Source organism: Gracilinanus agilis, chromosome 5 (genome assembly GCF_016433145.1).
Source record: "Gracilinanus agilis isolate LMUSP501 chromosome 5, AgileGrace, whole genome shotgun sequence".
Classification (NCBI taxonomy): Eukaryota; Metazoa; Chordata; class Mammalia; order Didelphimorphia; family Didelphidae; genus Gracilinanus; species Gracilinanus agilis.
In genome coordinates, this window is record NC_058134.1 from 79778677 (window position 1) to 79786311 (window position 7635).

Consider the following 7635-nt stretch of genomic DNA (forward strand, 5'->3'; position numbering starts at 1 on the left):
TTGCCAAGAAAAGCCCCAGGGGAGCCCTTAAAGAGTTAGACTTGACTGAAAAACTGAACAACAGATAGTGTAATGGACAAAATACTGGACCTGAAGTCATGAAGATGAGATCAAATCAGGACTCAAATAGATATACTAACTGTGTGACCATGGGCAAGTCATTTAACTTTTGTTTGCCTTAGTTTCCTCATCTTCAAAATGGGGATACTCATACCTACCTCCTTGGATTGCTGGGAATATAAAATGAGATCTTTACAGGCTTTGCAGGCCATAAAACTAGCTAGTTATTACTGCTGTTATGATTGTTGTAACACAGGAATCAAGGCCATTTGCATCTCTGGAAAATGATTATTTGATGCTCTGTGCTTACAAGAGGGGCAGAGTTAATGAGAGCTTGTGAGAAAAGAGATCCTTGTTCTTCTGACTTCCAGTTTTGAGATAAGACAAATGAGACTCCTGGTAATGTTCAGGGAGAGGTCCCTGGAGAGAGAGATTCTGGGAAAAAGTCAACATATATATAGATTTTTTAAAAATGGATTTCTTCTCTCACAAACTCTCACTAACGCTGCTCCTCAAACAAGCATGGAAGCAATCATCATCCACCAATAATGGGAATTTTGTATGAATGGACCTAAATCCCTCCCTTAACCTTTTTTACATCAAAGATGACAATCATCATGACCAAGAAAATCTAATTTATAAACCAAAAGTGTTCAAAAGTAGCCAGCATATAGGAGGATAAAAAGATGGAGGAAGCCTTTTGGACTTGACGATCTTCTTCCTCCACCAGGTTCAAAAGAGCACTTTTTACTTGTCAGTTCACTAAAGATTCACTATCTGACTTTTAGTGTGTGTGTGCCCGCGCGCGCGCGTGTGTGTGTGTGTGTTTGTTCAGAAGAGAGTCAATGTGATTTCTGGCACTATATCAATTATGTAAAATGATAATTGTACTATTATAACAGAATTCCATGACACCAAAATAATTAGGTCACCTCAGAGTCTTTACCACAAGGATTACTTGGTTTGGTCAAACAACCCTTAATAAACCTCATCTTCAAAGGAAGTTGAGTAGAAAAAGAAGAAAGGAATATATTAGCATCACAAAACAGGTTTGTTAGAAATGTATTAGAAACCTCATTCATGGTTTAGCTTTCCATAGTGTCAGTTACCCATAATCAACTTCATATTCCAGGGGAATGAGGGAAGGAGGAAGGGGGCTGTTGGCCATCAGAGGAGGGGACCAGCATGGTTCAAGTACACATTAGGGCTGAGGATAGACATGGGTACTGAGAGTAGATGCATGGAAGACAGACACATAGGACAGACACAGAGGAAGATGGTTGAAATGGGCAAAGGTGTCCTTTCTCTGAATGAGAGGTCTCAAGCCAAAACCCGAATCCTGCTATGGCAGGTCTCCCTAGTGCATTCTTCTGCTTTTCACTTGGAAGTTTTGGTTTGTTTTTTATTTTTATTATTGTTTTTTTTTTTTTTTGGTGGAGGGGTAGAAGCCAACAGAGCACCAAGCTGAGGGGCAGGAGTGAGTAGAGAGAACACAGTATCATACAATTAAATTAACATAGATTTGGTTTTGAAAGATACATTTCTTTCAGAATCCTTTACATAAAGTTGAATTTGAGTAACATGAATTTATACAAAACAAGAACTGCTGGCATAGACTTCAGGATTAGCATCCACTGAGGGTCTTGGAACATAATCTCTGTGGATCAGGGGGAACTAGTTTATGTGACTGACCTGGGTCAACCCTGACAAATGAAACTTCGAATTACTAATGCTTCCTTTACAAAATCATATTAAAGTCATCAACTCAAAGCACTGAACTTGGTTTAATACCGCAGGTCAAAATGTTTCTGCTCCTATAGACAAATCTCTCATTAGACATTAACAATGCAGAATGATTGCCTGAGCCAAAGATGTCATTTTTATCAACCTTTTGTAAAAGCCACATAAAAGGAAAAAACCTGATCCAATATTATTTTCCTTTAATCAGAATGTTTTCTGTATATTTCTCCAAGATGTCATTAGCTCTATGTGGCATAGGATTATAGGTTTGAGAGCTGGAAGGGACCTCTGAGATCATCAATTACAATCTTCTCACTTTACTGATGAGAAAACTAAGCCCAGAGAGGTTGGGTGACCAGCCCAGTATGACACATATTAAATGTCAGAGTTAGTATTGAAACACCTGTTCTCTGATTCCAGATCAAGCTCTGACCCCCATCCACAAGAAATCAACACTTTGTACTTTTTAAAGTTTTGGAAGTTTAAATATTGTTCTTAAAATATTATAATTGGGGCAGGTAGGTGGCTCGAGAGGTCCTGGGTTCCAGTCCAACCTCAGATAATTCCCAGCTGTGTGACCCTGAGCAAATCATTTAACCCCCATTGCCTAATGCTTATTGGTCTTCTGCTTTGAAACCAATATACAATAATGATTCTTAGCTGGAAGATAAGGGTTTTAAAAAAAGGTTATATAACCTGGGGAAAAGAGAGAGGAAAATACACACATAAACACAAGCATGCATAATACATATATATGTGTGGGTATGCACACACATATATGTATGTATATAATATATATGTCATAACAACAATAGATAAAATTTTTGGTGCACTATATGCCAGGCACAGTTCTTGACAATTATCTCATGTGATCCTTACAACAACCCTGGGAGGTAAATTATTATTATTATCTTTATTTTATATTTGAGAAATATATTTTGAGAAATATATTTTATGTTTTATATTTGAGAAATATATATATATATATTTATTTGAGAAAACTGAGGCAAACAAAGGTTAAATGACTTGCTCAGGATCACACAGCTAGTAGATATCTGAGGTCTGGATTGGAACTCAGGCTTCCTAAATAGAGCACTGATTCCAGCTTTCTACTCACTGTGCGAGCTACCTGCCTTAAGTCAAAACATTTGGTCTGATTTATTGAAAGTTATTTGCAATACTAGTCCTACACACAGCCCAGTAAATTCTACCTGCTTTCAATATCTCCTCTGAAGCTCTATCAGAGGACTTTGTCTTGGATGGTAAAAGCGATTTTTCCGCCTGGCTACATATCCCTCACAGAAAACAAAAATGTTTAAAATTTGAGGGCCAGGAACAAACAATACAGTTGAAAAGTCAGCTTGTGTGGCTGCTTAATAGACTCTTGTAGAGGACTGAAATTAGAAAAAAAACCCAAAAGAAATGGGATGCTAGCCAAATCTAACCCAAACCGACAATTAGCCATGGTGGGCGTGGTCAATAATTATTTCTCTTAAGCCTGCAGATTCTAACTATTATTGTTTTCCCAATCCATGTGATAAACTTAACAAGCTATTGCAAATAGTTTATCAAGGAACATGTGATTTTGCTTAGCAGCAGTGGATACAAAATGTAGATTAGCCATTAACTAAAATTGAAATGGATGGGGATGATGTAGTCTAGGAGCTATTCACTCTAAAATAAGCTTTGCCTGTTAATATTTTTATGCTATCATAAATGGAGACTCTTATGAGAGGTGTGGGGTGGGGGGAGGAGGATTGACCTTTAAGTTAAACACATGTTTCCTAAGATATTAAATTCTATCCTGGAAATTTGATATGCTTCATCCTGCTAAAAAACTGGTACGGATACCAAAAGATGAATACATAAATATTTCTAGTTTCCATTTTCTGCTGGCAGAAAATGTTGGTGATTATTAAGGGCAGAAGAGTCATTTTTGCTAAAATTACTCTCAAAACCACTTCCTTTGAAGATATATTATATGGTACAGGCCAATGCTCATTGCAAAAGGCATCTGTGCAGAATTGCTAAAGAATCTATCTGTGCATGTGTGCGCTCCTATGTGCATATAAGTGGTTATTTCTAATCTTCTACCCTATAAAGCTTACCAAGAAGCTCTTTTGAATTTATTATAAATCTGTCTATAACTCTGCTTTAAAGTGGGGGAAAAGGTTAGCAAGAAATGAAATGACAATTAAATATTAGTAAATAATTACCCAGATTTGCAAAGAAGGCAGCATTGGAGTACAGAGTCAACTCATAAATTCTCTGATGCTTAACAATTCTACCACTGTAGGCCTCTGTTTCTCCACTATAAAATGATGAGGTTCTGTGAGCCCTAGAATTTCCTCTGGCTTTAGCATTCTTTGATTCTATATCATAATATCAAAAATAAGCAGGATAGAACAGAAGGATGACAATGAAACAAATGGCAGTATGTAAAAAAGCAGAACTTCAAAAGACAAAAGGTGAACTGAGAAATAATTTCTCTTCTAGGATTAAATATTCCAGGACACTCCAACACTAGTCAATCTCCAGTGGAAGTCATATGTTTTAGGCTTCTCTAGTCCTTATCCCAATAATCCACTCTGCTCCTTCTACACACACACACACACACACACACACACACACACACACACACGCCAGAAGGGCCACAAGAAGGGCCACACTCTCTTAACTGAATGCCACTTTTATGACAGATGAATATCAAAATCAGAGGTTCTTCACGTGGCCTCTCTTAAATCCCAAGGACTCCATGGGTAGATCTCAGAGGGTCTGTGAACTTGGATAGGAAAATAAAATTATATCTAACTGAACTGTAGCATTTTCTCCAATTAATTAATTTTTTTCAGAAAACAAGTCCATAGGATTCACCAAACAGCTAAAGGTGTTCATAGCACAAATAAGAATAGCAACCCTTGAATCATCCAGAATCAATTGTGATATATTTGCTTCTTTGGTGTCCAGTTGAGAATTTTGTCACCAAAATGGTCAGAAATTCTAACTGAAATCTCACCTATTCTCCATTTAAGCCAATTCTTTTCTATTCTGTCTTACATGAATGTGGAGAATTAGTGATAAGTAATCCTATTGTGTTGCTGCCTCTGAATTATTCTTTCTTTCTCTTCTTGAGGCTACCCCACATTGATTGCTTTAACTTTTCTATACCATGGATCATCCTTCTTACATTTTCTAGAGCCTCTGGTATTTATCTATTTGAAAGTATCTGGAAAAGAAAATGGCCAACCACTCTAGAACTTTTGCACGAAAATCCCAAATTGGGTCATGAAGAGTTGGACATAAATGGAAAAAAAAAGAATCACAGCATTTCAAAGTGTGGTGACCAGAAAAAGACTCTGTATTCTAATAAAGATCTGACCAAGCCAAAGTATAGAAAGAAGTCAAATTACTTCTAAGCTTCTTCAAGAGATATCTCTTTCAGTTTAATACTCTGCAAGCAGTTCAGCTTTTAGAATCAATTACATCTTCAAACATGATCTGGCAATAAAAGTATTCAAGGGTCTCCTGATTTTCCCACCTTCATCTAGTTTCATCTAAAAAACAGCAAAACCAAGGGAAATTTTTGGAAAGGACCCACTTGTACAGTACAAGAAATAATGCTATGTGATATCACTCACTGGTGGCTAAGCCATCCATGGACCTGTGCCATATAACTATGATCCTTCCAACTGAAGATTTGATACATAAAACCATTGGGGCAGAAGATTGTAAACACTGTGAGATGAAGGTAATGTAATTAAAGATGAAAATTAATAGGATTTAGGAAATTTTATCAAGAGAAAATAACATAGAAACCGTTTATCCACTACCTTTATAAACTCCATATCCTCCTAACTCTGATACCTTCATATTGTAAATCCTTAGGAAGAAACCCATGCTCTGATTCTCTCTTTGTACTGATTTCCTTCCCCCTTTATCTAAATTGGCTGTGGTTTAGTTGTTGAATACTAAAATAGTTCCCATTAAGGTGTCAGTCAGTAGCATTTAGATAGTGGATAGAGGGCTGGCTTTGGAGTCAGGAAGCTAGGTTCAAGACTTGCTTCTGAGTCTAGACTGCTGTTCTGGGACAAGAGAAAATCACTTGACCTCTCTTTTCCCCAGGACAATTTAAGGTTATGTTAGGATAAAAAGGGTAACTATGCCAGGAGAGAAAGTTCTCTATTTGAATAGAATTGCGTTTCAAGACTTCTCAGAATAGGCATCAACAATGCTTAAAACATTGTCCATCTTTTACCATATTTCCTTCATAAGAGCTTCTACCTACTTTCATCTCTCTATAACATGATGAAGTCCTACAATATCTGTCTTTGGGACTCCATGTGAAACTAAGTTATTTGGCAAATGGGCAAATGAAACAATTCACACCCTTGATGGAACGTCTAGAGATCTAGGGATCTAGGGGGATTTAGGTCTGGTTTTCCACGAATGAGTTCTGTAATCTTGGACAAATCATCTTTTATCTCTAGTTGTATTGCTCCCTTCCTCTCTAAAAAATATGGGGTGGGGGAGAGGTCAGAGGAGATGATGTCTAAGTTCCTTTCTATTTCTAACATTCTAAGATTCCATACATAGAATTATTATTGCCCGCAAAGACTCAACTAGACTACAAGTTCCTGGAGAACCAGAACCATGTTTCCATATGACCACTCTGGCACCTGAAATAATGTTATGTATCTTTTCTTTCTATGCTTCCTATCATGCTTCTCTTTTTTTTCTTTCCTCCCTTCCTCCCATAATTTTTCTCTTCATACTTTCTTCAATCTTTTCCTTCTTCCTTTCTTTCTTCCTTTTCCTTTATTCTTCCCTTTCTCTCCTTTCCCTTCCTTCTTTCTTTCCTTTCATTCATTTCTTCTTTCTTTCCTTCCTTTTTTAAGAGATGCAGTGATTTTAATGTGCAAGTTCCAATGAAATAAGTCAGGTTGTTTTGAAATTTTTGCTTTTGATGGAAACGTGCAAAAAATTAAAGCAGAAAATAATACTAAGTAGAAGATGATTAAAGAAAAGAGAGTTCAGTGATTTACAATTTGCTGAAATGTTTACAACTTTTAAAATATTTTCACAGTTAGAGGAAAATCTGGTACATGCTTGGGGGGAAATTCTCTTTATTATGAACTTTTACTTTTCTCCTCCTATTCCCTTTATGTAGTTCTTTCTTAGGGGAAGAGGGAAGAAGGGAGCCATATTTTCTTTTTTCCTTCCTTTCTTCTGTCCAGATATGAGACTAGCAATTCATCAATAACTTATAGTTGTCTGGGATTCCAAAAAGCTTGTTAATTTGTCCATAATATATGTTAGTACCACACAATATGTATTTGAAAATGATTCTCTCTATACAGTTCTCAACTCTTGTTTCCATATCTTTACCCAGGCCATAGTCTCCATTCCTGGAATGTGCTCCCTCCTTACACCTTTACTTCTTGAAACCCGCAGGGGCTTTCAAGGCTCAGTGCAGGTGCATCTCCTTTGAAAGACCTTCCTGATCACTCCAGTTTTTAGTGTTTCATCAAATCACTTTGTATTTATTTTGCATTTCTTAATAGATGTCTAATACATGCTTGTCAATTGATTGATTTCAGACTCCAAGCCTGGCTTGCTAGCTAGCTATCCACTACTACATTAATTCAAAGGGCTTTAATAATAATGATGGCATTTCAGGCTGTGAAAAAGCTTTTAAAAAGGACTATTTAAGATAAGAATTTATAGAAACATTATGAATAATTACATGTTACTTTGTGCCTTTCTTATACATTTTTCATGTATTATTTTGTTTTGTGGTTATTTATATATCTTACATCTCTGCTGGACCATAATCTC